Source organism: Oryzias latipes, chromosome 4 (assembly GCF_053564925.1).
Source record: "Oryzias latipes strain Hd-rR chromosome 4, Olatipes_Hd-rR_3.1".
NCBI lineage: Eukaryota > Metazoa > Chordata > Actinopteri > Beloniformes > Adrianichthyidae > Oryzias > Oryzias latipes.
In genome coordinates, this window is record NC_136240.1 from 4,154,438 (window position 1) to 4,167,732 (window position 13,295).

Sequence of the window (13,295 nt, forward strand, 5' to 3'; positions counted from 1 at the left end):
TTGTGTCAATCACTCCGTCTTTATTTACATCACACTTTTCATACAACGTGCTCTTCACCAAAAAAGATGGTTCATTTCAAAATGATTGTGTTTCAAATCTAATTTATGCTTCCATGAAAATGTGATGGTGACAGTGAGAAAAGGAAAACTCAGTGTTTGCCATCTAGGCTCTGTCAGGGTCACAGGAAGTTACAGATAATATGAGTTAACGCAAACTGCAAAACCCTTTCTTGTTAATAAAGCTCTAGGCTTAAAGGATTTTTAAACCTTTTTTAAATGTTGTGATTCTGTTTTGTGTGGAAAGTGCAGATACTCTGCAGGTTTTGCTGCATGACCTTTTTTATATTTTTAAGACTTTCAAGCAAACAGGACACATTTTGAATGAACAATAAGTTTTACTCATCGGACACATTTCAAAGGGAGAACCCTGTTTCAGTGGGCTGTGCCCGTTTAAAAGCATGTGGAAGACGGGGGTGGGCCAGTGCTCGGTGGGTGGACAGCAGAAGAGAAGCCCCTGACAGAGTTTGCATGAGAATGGCTCGGGTCCTGTGAACCTTCTGCTCCTTCCATCCAAATTCAATGGCATTGCTGCAGTTATCATGAAACACTGGGCTCCAGGTTCTAAGACTTTTTAAATACAGGCCACATGCTCCCCATCGGCGCCACCCACCCATGTTCTGAACCCCTCCACCCGGCTTTCGGTGGGTTAAAAAACAGACTTTATTGAGTGTCAAGAGGGCTGCCAAGTTCACGGAGACCAGGGGGTAGGAGGGGGGCAGGAGGCAACACTTACATGGGTGGGTTTCACAGACCTGTTCAGCTGAAGAAAAACCAGGTTTTGTTTTTTAAACTCAACAGTTTATTAAAATACAAATATTCATGGCAGCAAAAAACTGCTTAGAGACCCACTAGAATGAAAACTGTGTTTGGGGTTTTCAACATGTTCTTGTGGCGTTTCCTGTTGATGGAGGACATATGGCGACCTGTCCAGGATGTGACCCCACCTCCGACCACAAGGGGCCGGGATGGACTCCGGCAGCCCTGTCACCCCGAAAGAGAGAAAACGGCTTTAGAAAACGAATGAATGGGGGACATATTTAAGACATACTTCATTTTCTTTAATAATAAATAGAATTACTATTAAAGAAAATGAAGCTTAAATTAGTTTCTCTGAGGATTTCTGTGTTCAAATTGTTGTGGATCAGGTGCAGATGAAAAAAATGCTGTTTGAACAAGCTTGTAGCTGTGACATAGAAGCTTCAACCGTAGGCCACAGTCTCTGCTCTGCTCCATTCTGATCATCCACCTGCAGGGCAACAGATCCATGAACGTCTGTGTTTCCCTCATCTGAGCTGGTATCTGGATCAGAACTGGACGGCTGGATGTCTCTTATATTGATCACCATTTTTGTTGCACCGCTACTGTTAGCTTAGGGTTGAGAGGGACTGTAAGCTAGTGGGAGAGAATGCAAGCAAAGGGATGATGTAAAATAAGTTAAGGCTTACTCCCCACCAACAGTACTGCCCATGACTCAGAGGTGAATGTCTTGAACTTGTCCTGTCCAACAGCTGAGCAGACAGGAGCTGAAGGCCTCTTGTGTTGGACAGATGTTACCGTAACAACAGGGGTTCTGGATCTTCTGACACAACGTGAATATTTGAAAGAAAAAAAACTTTTGTAATTAAGGCTAAACTTTATTTAAATTGATTACATTTGTCTTCTTTTTCTTTTTGTTGGGCCGGACGGAAAAGAAGAAGAGGAAAGAAGGGAGGGATGTTGGTGACGGGGTGTGAGGGCGCAGAAAAAAGGCGGAAAAGGGGATTTCAGGAAATCCAGAAGATGATTAGGTGAATTTCTAATGGACTCCTGCCCCTCTGCAGAAACTATGTCCTTAAAAACGAAACGTTTTTTAGATTTTAGCAAAAAACATCAGAATCATAATTAAATGACCATGGTAACATTTTGACTATTGATCAAAAGTGTCACGGTGGAGGGTGGCTCGAGAGCTGGTTGGACCCATTTGCAGAGGCGGAGACAAGAGGATCAGGGCTAGTGGGTTTAATTCAGAAAAAACAAACAAAAAGCGCTGCAGAGCAGGATGTCAGAACAAAAACTCACTGTGGCGTGGCGTGGCGTGGCGTGGCGTGACGAGAAACATGGAACATGGAATGACATGAACACCAGACAGGAATAATGGACCAACACAGGAGGAAGGCAGAGACAAGACTTATATACAGACAGGGCAGACAAGACACAGGTGAACACGATCAGGGCAGATGGGGACCAAAGGAAGTAAAACTCAAGAAACATGACAAGACAGGAAACCTTTCAAAATAAAACAGGAAACAGAACCAAACAAGACAGGACAAGAACTAAAGCGAAAAACAAGACACAACAAACTGAAACCATGACAAAAAGATGATCTGTAAAATTTGGTAAATTTCTTGGATGAGCCAATGGGTTTCCTTGATGCCTGCTCTTTATAATGAAATACTGTATTTCTCTGCCCTTCTGATGTTTCATGTGTGTATTCTCTTGTCTGCACGTTGCCAGCCTACAAACACTGGGTGCATTTCCGAATTCAATGCAGAGATGCTCAAGAAAAAATAAATTTCTTTGAGAATAACCAACGAATATTTAAATATTGTGTGCTGATATTCTTGATTGGAAAAATACAAAAAACATTTCAAATTAAAAGTCTTGTTTGTTGATTATTTTTATGGCTGTAAAATAAAAGCAGAACAGAGTGAAGTTCTTTTTTGAGTGTAACTACCGAAAAATAAACATGTACCGGTAGTTACAATCATCTGGTTTGGTTTAAGGGTTTTAAGCTTTTGTGAGTTTCTCGTAAAGGTCTTTGTGCTGTTAAAGCTTGAATTTTTTTAGACCCTTCCTCAACCAACAAACAACTGAAACGGAACAAGACAACACATGTGCCCCCACAGGTTCATGCAGCTGAAATAGGGGCTGTTTTTGTAAGGATGTAACAGACACTCAGCTCCAACACCAATACATCTCCTTTACAAATGTCAGTGTCATAAAGAAAACTATCCATACGATTTTGTGGTTGTGATTAATATGGTTCAGGACGTCCCAAAATGAAATGTGCAGTTGGGAAATTAAAAGACACACAGGAGTCTGCATGAATTTTCCAAACCTTTGCAAAAGGGGAGAGATGAAAAAAAACACGACCTGTTAGACATTGTGGTTTTCCGCTCTCTCCGTCCTCAAGGCAAAAAGGTTTTTTTATTATCCAGCAGGGCAAAAATATAAACATGCAGAATACGTCACTGTACTGTTGTGTTTGTGTCTAGTCTGCATTGCAGGTGTTGTGGCTCCATAAACACTCAAGAACAGAAAGAAAACAGAGACCAAAAGTCCAAAACAGGCCTACTGCTGACCTCGGCACATCTTATCTGGCACGCAGGTTTCCCTGTTCCTTTTGAAGCAAGAAAGCATATTTCACAATACTATATTCATGCTAATACCATGGTCCGGGTCAATCTATTCTGATTGGCTGCTGGGTGTGCATTAAAAAGTGATGTACCACAGTGATATACCACGCCTAAAAAAAGTAGTTCCGGTCACCTAGCATAAAAGTTCTATATCACTGCGCTGGCTTCTGTGAAACAAGCTTTAGCTTCATCATCTGGACAAAAACAAGCGGTAATAGGGGAACCTTCTCTCTGAATTGATGCTTTATTCAACCCATCGGGCGGCGCCATGTCACGTTACCATGACAAGGCACAGCACCATGTAACAAAAAGTCTGCTTTTCGTGAGAAAAGCAATCCAAATCGGAAAAAAACAAGAATTACAGACTAAAAACTGGTTAATATTTGTTTCTTTTGTAAGTGATTATGGTATAAGCGGGTTAATGGCCTTCGAAGTGTGCATCATCACTTTTTAATGCACTCCGCGGAACCAACCGTCCTCCAGTTCAGGCTTCCACAGCGTGCGTTAAAAAGTGATGATGTATACTTCGTCGGCCATTAACCCTTACATATATATGGAATTAAGTAAATGCATAATCAAAAGAGCATAGATGACATAATGGAACCCCTGTTCACCTACACAATTTCAATGCTAAAAGCAATGAAACCAAAGGAAAACTGTTCATGTTAAAAAGACCAAATGACCATAAAACCCACAGAAACAGTGTGACAGGGTTCTTCTTTCAGTGAAAACTAAAAACTCAAAAACAAGATGACCAGGCCATTAGAATGTAAAGAACAAACAATTGGATTTCATTTTTCCCCCCAAAAGAATACAACTGTTTCTGGGAGAGTTTGTTGCCTCACCTGCAACCAAGACTGCTCTCTCTAAACTGGTAAAAGTCCCCCCCCCCTATAAAGGCCTAGCCCTCCCACAGGCTTACCAGCTTACTACACATTTCTTTAAAAGAAATTCCTGCCTTGCAACGTCAAACATAACCCCAAAATTACAGAAATGTAAAAAAAAAAGATCGTAACAAATGAAATACATCAATAAGTTTGAAACAAAATCAGAAAGAAAAACAACAAAAATAATGATTCTGACATTTGAAGTAACTTTCTGTTTCCTGTGGATGGATATGTGTGGTGATGTGTGCAATGCTCTGGTTTGGCTGTTTGTGGAGGGAAACTTTGATGGTGAGTACGATTCTGTTTAAAGCTAATCGCGCACCCTTAGCATTGAACAAATTTGGGCCTTAATGTAGGCCATTTTCATGTTTGTCTGCTCAAATGTCATCACGTGGACTGAGTCTTATCCTGACAGTCGTACACTGTATGCAGGCTGTATGTCATATGGTCCATAACTCTGTCTATAAGTATTAAGGCAGGAGTTCAGACCCTTTTACTCGGGAGGCATCTATTGCATTTTAATCCATACATGGCTGAAGGCTGTGTCACACAGCCACTACGTACATTTTGTGCACAGTGCACGGATGAAAATTGGTCATAGATGAATATAGTGGACAAAGTGATCTTGTGGTCTTTACGTGACATTTTTACAGACGTATCACCACTGAACCTTGTTAAAAACACAGAAGTACGAATAAACCATGTAAAGAATTAATTGACGTGGTACATGAACCATGTGTAATTATGGCAATAACGCAAGAAACGCTTATGAATTATGTATGTCTCGCATGTATCACAAAAGACTAAAATTACATACATGGAACATGCACAAAGTGTTCATAGTGGCTGTCTGGCCTATAACACACAATGGCTGCATGCGGCCTTCATTTAAACCTTCATTTCTCTGCTTGACACATAAAGTAATGAACAATTCTGCCTGAAATCAATGTTAAAAAAAACATTCAGAGTGGATTATAATCCATCCAACTGTTTTTCCGACAGAAACTAGCCTGTACTGTAAGGTCCAGGCTAGTTCCTGCAGAGTGAAGCCTGCAGAGGGGCAAAGGAAAAAAAGATTAGGACTGTGTTTTATTTCTGGACAGATGGACAGAGGAATTTGTCTTTGTAGAGAGAGCAGGTTCCCAAAAAGTCAAATACATTTACATGCAAATTTGATGCGGGAATCACAGTCATCACACATGAATGGGTGCATTCATGTTCACATCCGAAAAACTTCAAGACCAATCTACGATCCTGTTTAAGGGACGGAAGTCTCAAAGTCAGCATAAAGCCTTAAGTATCAACCAAACTACTCAAAAACGAGCAGCATCAAAAGCTGCAGTATTCATTTCAAGTATTCTATTTCTTGTTCTCATGATGCTTTTGCAACTAAAACACCTGTTGGTCTTACTGAACACCGTGTCACACAGCCACTTCTTATATTTAGCCCATTTTTTCCACATATGAAATTTCTGTCTTTTGTGATACACACGTGATATACATCCAGGGTTTCGGCTGATGTGAATTTAGCTTTTAGCTGTTCAAAATGTTTGGTGAGTTAGAATTACGTTGTTTATACACAATTATTGCATAAATCTTACACAATTGTGTGTGATTTCTGCGAGGTGCATGTGCAGATTTGTGTCTTTCCATGACCATTCCACGTATGTCTAACAGACTTTTCACACATGCACCACCGAACTTTTATATTGAGCATCCGGCGCACATATTACGTTCAAATTTCTCACTTTTCCCACTTATATTCACTTATGAACAACTGTCATTTGTTAAATATATGCGCAAATTGTTGTAAGTAATACACGGCCTTTAGAAATGCATGCAGTTAGATGTGTTGGTTGTTAAAAATATTGTGGCTCATTTTCAGATATTTGTCTTTCATGGCTCTTTCTTCCAGCCTAAATGTAAAGCCGTCATTCTCACTATTGAAGAGGTTTTCCTTCCTTCCCACTGACCTATGATTCGCCTAACAGGATACAGAAAACAACCTGAAAGTCAAGTATTTACTGTACAGAAGGCTGTGTTGAAACGGCTCTGCTCTGAGAGTGTATCACTGAGAATGGAGGGCCGGCCACTGCACACTGTGCTGTTGGAAAGCCTAAAGGGCATGGCCTTCTCCCCACTGAGATTGGGGGAATCTAGCTCAGCCTGCAAGCACATACGGTATATCAGGCCATCTCACGGCTGGCTGGACGCTCCCTGGGTGGCCCGGCGTGGTCAATACTGCACTGGTGACTGGACACACAGAATAGGATAATCTCTGGCTTTCTTTCAGGGCCGTGGTGCAGCACACGGGTCTTTTTCTATGCTGACTCAACCATGGAGGTTTGCCTGGTCTTAATTTCAGGTGAGGGGGAGGCTGTGGGATTGTTTGAGGTGGGGGGGGAAACTAACCAAGGGTGGTGTTGAAGAGGGAAAGGCGGGAAACTGGATGGGAACAGTGCACTCGCTTTAGCCTGAGCACTGGAGCATTTCCTCTGTTGAGTGAAACAGAAGAAGGTACGATCCGCCCAAAAACTGATTCTGCCTATAAATCTGTACGTTTCCTTGAATTCACTGAATGTTCACACACTAAAGCAACTGACATGATAGATTCAGGCCTCCCTTCCAAACGTCAAACCACTTCTCTGGTCTTCAAACATGCATAACATTGTGTGTAATCCACAGAAATGCCTCTGTGAAGGAAATGTGGAATTATGTCTTTATTTTTATAGACTCGATTGTCAGGGTAAAATGCAAAAAACAACAACAAAAAAAGGCAAAAAAATGCTTCAAAAAGAACCACACCCATTTATTATGACACCATCCTTTGTCCATAAGGTTACACAGTTAAAGCGCGACAAAATGTTCCAAAATAAGTGATTAAAAACACAACAACTGAATTTGACCTCATTAGGAACTTTATTCAAAACTGGTCCATCCATGTTTTACAATCAAATATTTGATATACAATGAAAATGACTTCATAGGATCCACAGAAGACTACATTTTTGATTTTAAATGACTGAAAAAAGGAAAATTCAGTTCTGTACAATCTCAATATTATTTGATAAGTGAAAACAATGAATACATGTCTTTATTACTTTCTTTTTACCTCCAAACTTACCTTTGTGAAAGTGACTTTTGGCTCACTCTGGCTTGGACTGTAAGGACGTGGACGCGACATTTTCTATATGAAGCCAGAACTTATGACATTCAAAAAATGGGCTACAGGCTGTTTGCTTTCTTTTCAAGGCTCAGTGGAACGGCGGCTTTTCATCATCGTATTGGCGTTTCCAAGACTGCATCTGTGAACACATTTACAAAGTGTTGTGAGTCAAACGAAAGTCCCCAAAATGTTGCAGTGATCTCTTGAAAAACTCTAGTTTTTCTTCGAAAGTTGTGAAAAAACTGAGGAGCTTTCCCTGCAGTGAAGCATGAGTGCAGGTGTGGAAATGTTTCTTAAATGACCTTATTTGGGAAGGATGATGCAGCTTATGGTGTCCTAACTTCAAGCTGACCGAAGTGTTAATGTCTGCAGCAGGGGTTTGTGCGTGCAAGCACGTTTATGCGTCTCTCAGCTGTCTGCATGACCCCTGAGCTCGTAGACAGAGCTGGGTCAAAGGCCAAAGCAGATCCCGTCTGAGCCTTCTGGCTGACCCCAGAGCCTGCAGCAAAACACACATACGCTCTCTGGGCTGAGGGGACGTTGTCAGGGGGTGGGCTCCTCCTCTACCAGACTAATATCACCTCTGGGACTAAGATCCAGACAGACCACGTTGACCCCAGACATGTGCAAACACACACTCTGCTTCAGATGCAGAATGTTCTTGGTCGTCATGAAGCAAGACTCTGCTGTGTGTGCTGATGCAGAGGGGGGCAGCAGAGGGGCTGAGGGTGCTGCTGAACGCAGAGGAGACCGGGGGACGATCTGGCGACAAAAAAAGAAACATGAAGATGGGCTCATTCAAAAAATGTTTGCAATTGGACAAATGTCACTCCTCTGAGAAACAGACATGAAACATTTAGGTCGTTGTATTTCCTGTTCATGCACTGAGTGTGCACGAGGAAAGGAGACACGTGGTGAGGATCCAACTAGCGTTCAATTAAAACACATCTGTGGAACATTTTATTTGAAGACCAAGAGTGAAATAATTTTAAATTACCTCCCCACACACACACACACACTCGCGCTGAGTGCAGCTCATTTAGGCCTCTGACCGGCCAACAGGAAAACTCCTAAACGAGCCGAGTGTTCATTCTGTTGATCCACCTGATTATTGCAGAATCTGTGACGTCTGGAGGCGCTCTGCCAGGGATCACCGGGACAGATGCAAACAGAATCCTGACTGCAGTAGAATAGAGAGGGCTTTGTATGGAGAAAGACACAGAAGACTGATGACAACACCAAAAACTCACGGCCTGGAAAAAAGCCGTACTGTACTGTACTTCAATAAAAACAGAGTTATAGTGCAAAATGACAGAGGAGGGGTGCACAGTGGTCTGGTGGTTGACACTGTCACCTCCCAGCACAAAGGCCTCATGCTTAAATCCTTAAATCCTGCAGGGCCGTTCTCTGTGGGGTTCGCCTGTTTTTCTCGTGTTTCGTCCAAACACTCTGACATCCTCCCACAGTCCAAAAACGTTTTCATAAAGCCTTTTTTTTAAAAATGTTCCCTCTCAAACAGATGTGTGTGGCCCTGTGATGGACTGGCAAACTGTCCAGGGTGCCCCCTGCCTTGGCCTTACACTGGTTGGGACAGGCTCCAGCAACCTCTGTGAGACCAGACAAAGCGGGAATAAAGATAGGCGGGCAGAAGGAAACAGAAAGGCCAGAGGCAACAGACTCGCACCTGGGGGGTCTTCCCTTCAGTGTGGACCCCACAAACATTATCTAGGCAGTGTTAGGCTAAGGGGGTGATCATAAGAAGTGTTTGGAAAATTCCCTGGAACTAAGGGGTGCAGCTATGGGTGCTGACCATGTCAGAGCAAACAGAGCCAAGAGAGAAGAGGGGGGATGGGAGGGTGTCCCTTTGGGGGGGGGAGTAACAACAAGGAAACTGCTGGCGGTCTGTCTGACTTCTCATTAAGGTTTTAGACAGGCACTGGTGAATGAAAAGATGAAGAGAGGAGAGAAAAGAGTGGGAGGAGAAGCAAACGACAGACTCTTTCCCTCTCTAGCACAGCTCCCTGTTAGATCCACAGGGCCGTCTGTCGGCCTCGCCGCATACTAATTCCCTTTAGCCCTTTAGCCCTTTGGCCTTGAACATAAACCAGCGACGGGTGCTTCCCCCCAGAGCTTTACCAACGCTTTACATCTCTAAACTGTAACAAATAAAATCACAACAAAGCACATGTTTCTAATTCATCTTTACATGGACAAACAAAAATCTCACCCAGTGAAATAATCTGAAAATCTTTTTTTAAATGAATTTGACTTTTTTGTTGTTTTTTTGTCTGAGGAACAAAATGGTAACAAACACACAACAAACAATTTGTGGCAACTAAAGACAGAGAAATAACAAAATAGACAAGTGCTATTGTAAGGGTTTTAGCGTGCGGCAGGCATCATCTCAGTTTTCAGCCGCGCTGCTGTGTCTTTTCAGGCTCTCTCAGCGAAACGCCTGGACTGGCAAATATTGATAATGATGCAGCTAAACTGGAAACAACAGACTTTGTGACAGTTAAGCAGGATGTGGCAGACACCGAAAGCCTCCTCGCAAAGCAATCAAGGAAGGGTCCAACCCCAGAAGACACAGGGTCTCAGAGTAACAGAGACAAAAGCACCGATCACAATCTAGTCAGGACCAGGAAGGTGGTAACCAGTCTGATGTGTGCACGCCTCTCTGTCAAACACGCTATCGGACTGCCTGGTCGTCTGTTCTGGACTCATAGCACTTCTTTAACGTCACGTAAGAAAAGGAACAATTTTATTATCATTATTGGAGGATTCAGAAATAAACACATGCTGCTGAACCTTCACAGTACTGAAAATGTACTTCAAAATGTACTACACACAGCACATTCTTATACATTATAGCGCGTACATCTCACATTGAAGTCTGCTTTCCCTTAGCAAAACCACTGGACGTTTTCTTTATTAAGTTTTCTTCAGTATAAGTATGAGGATAGCAAGTCTACTAGGGAGTCTGCAATCTTTGACACTGGAAGGATCAAACCCAGCGAGAGCCGCAAAGGCCCTATTCTTTAAAAAAAAAGCTCTTTATTTATGTTTTTGTAGCATTTAAGCCATTTATTAATTGAACAGAGCTTTGAAATATTTACAACAATTGAATTATTTCAGTGTTATTTTTTTCATTCCTTTTACTCTAGTTGGTAGTTCATATAAGTTCCTTTCAAAAATAAATGACACCCTGTGTTAAAAAAGATCCTCTTGCTGCAGCAGATTTACTTGAATTAAAAATGCAAATATGGAATTTTCTATGATCATGACTTTGGTTGTTGTTGAACCCTTGTTTATCGGAGCAGGTCGATTGAAAGCAATTTCTCATTTACAGCGATGACCTGAGCCGTTGGTGAGCCGTCTGCGTTTTTCTACTTTCAATACTGAATATAAACATCACAACATGGATGTAGAATCCAATTCAAACAACCTTTACTTGTAAATGCAGTTTACACACTTTGCCCCTAAACAGCAACTAGACACTGTTGTTTATCAAAGACAATATTTGCTTGAATTTCTTTCTAATAATGAAGAGCTGTGACAGTAGATACAACCTTCTACCACCATTTTGTTCTGACAGGCTTGAGTTTATGAGGAGTGGAACAGCCCCCAAACCCCCTGATTTTAGTGTAATGCCAGCAGTTATTTGACTAATATTAGATCCCCTCAGTTCTAAAATCTAAACGTAATAATCTATTGTTTATTCAAAACATTTGGATTTTTCTTCCACAATAAAGGAGCCACAACTTGGCTCCAGAGCCTCATTTTTGCAGACCCCTGCTAAAGACCACGTACGCGTGGTAAAGTGAAGAATACTAACTGAATACTTCTTCAGACTAACATTGGAACATTTTATGTTTACATTTACAGTGTATAAAAAGTAAAATCCAAGTATATTTCAGTATAGACTAAGTATGCTTGCAGTACACTTATCCATCTATATAGACTACTTTTGCTAAAGGTTGGTCTGTAAGGTGTGGATGTGTTTTCTTGCAGTGGCTCAGAATTTCACGATACCCTCTTCTTTATACCCACTTCTCAGGGCTGACGGGGTGCTGCTGTAAACTCTGGATGGGTTGCCATTAAACACTCATTCTCAGTCCAAGAAAATAATTCAGATACCTTCACAAAAAAAACTAAATTGCACATTTTTATTTATGTTTAAAAACCAGAGTAAGAAAAACAACCCACAACGGCACAGAGAGAGCATGCCGACTCCACACACAAAGAATCCAAGCTGTCCACCTCTCTACCCAGCAGCCTCTTTGACTCCACGGGGAAACTCAAACATCAACACTAGCCGCGTGCAAAATATCTTTGATTGGATCAAAGATTGGATTAGAACTGAACTGTGTACATGGGCCCAGAAAAACTTTATCCAATATCCAGCAACTTTATCCAGCAGCTCAGATTGGTCTGGTAAAATATGGAGAACCCCCCCCTCTCTCTAACATCCCTCTCTCTTCTTCCCCTCTTTCCTTTTCCGTCCGGTCCAACACCAAAGATCTTCAAACATGATTGAAATTAATAAAGTTTGGCCTCAATTCCAAAAGGGGTTTATTCAGACATACCTTTGGTTTGTCTGAAGATGAATAACCCCTCTTGTTAAAGTAAAATATGTCCAACACAAGAGGCCCTCAGCTCTCGTCTGTCTGCCCAGCTGTTGGACAGGACAAGTTAAAAAAAAAAAATATGGAGAACCCCAAAAAGGAAAGAAAGACAAGGGCCGGAGAGGTAAACGTTTTAGAATAAATAAGAAAGAATGAACAAACTATATCATGAAGAGAGCAAATGAAAAGCACCTTTGCAATTTAACTGGTATATATATATATATATATATATATATATATATATATATATATATATATATATATATATATATATATATATATATATATATATATATATATATATATATATATATATATATATATATATATATATATATATATATATATATATATATATATATACAACTAAGGGATATATCTATATATGTATATATAGATATATCCCTTAGTTGTGGAAGGCTAAAAAGGGGTACAGTTCTGTAATAAACCTCTCACAGATGTAGTCAGCTTGTCAAACCATCCTGTCAGATCAGTGCCTCCGGAGAGAAGAAGGGGGAAAAAAATGGCAAAAAGGGGAAGAGAGCAACCGGGGGTGAATTGAGTCAGCAGGGAGGAACGCTCACCCCCAGAAGCAAGCAAATGGCTGTGAGAGTGAATCCATGTGGGTGTGAATTGGTGGTTGGGTGGGTCTGGATGTGTGTTAACTCAAGCTGGGCAGACATTTACTCGACATGCTGATAAGGATTTAAGCAGTGGGTGGGTTGTGTGTCTGACCTAGGTGAATGAGTAGAGAAGGGGGGCAGTGGGGACTGGAGGGTGATAGGAGGCAGGGGGGGCTGATGGAGGGGGATTTGGGAAAATTCACAACATTCCTGCTACTAAGCTTAGAATCAGTGTAAGCCGAGATGATTGGAGGGGTAGAAATAGGCTGGTTTTGTTTTTGGAGGGGCCTCCAGGCTATGAAGGAAGGAAGGCAGTCTGATGAAGCTGAGGTCTGTGATGAAGAATGAGGACAGGCGACATGCTCGTGTCCACAGATGAAGCCAGCTAACCAGCCTGCCTTCTTGCTTCCTATTTTTTCCCAATCCCCTCTTTTCCAGTCCTGCCCCTCGTGTGCTGCAGCCCCTCCTCTTAAAGGGCTTGCACGGTATATTTCAGAAGCACCATGAGCTTCTGCTGCTGGAATCTTTTTTGGTTGGTT

At 41.6% G+C, this 13,295-nt stretch overlaps 1 long non-coding RNA gene across 1 annotated transcript in view; it reads right to left on the reverse strand.

Annotated features, from left to right (window-relative positions):
* LOC105353806 (uncharacterized) overlaps window positions 1-13,295 on the reverse strand; it is a 39,129-nt gene continuing 25,834 nt past the window's right edge. The window contains exons 2-3 of the long non-coding RNA XR_002290102.3: window positions 7,467-7,647; window positions 1-1,041 (exon numbers count right to left, since the gene is read on the reverse strand). This is a non-coding gene — a long non-coding RNA (uncharacterized LOC105353806). The remainder of the gene's footprint in view (window positions 1,042-7,466; window positions 7,648-13,295) is intronic.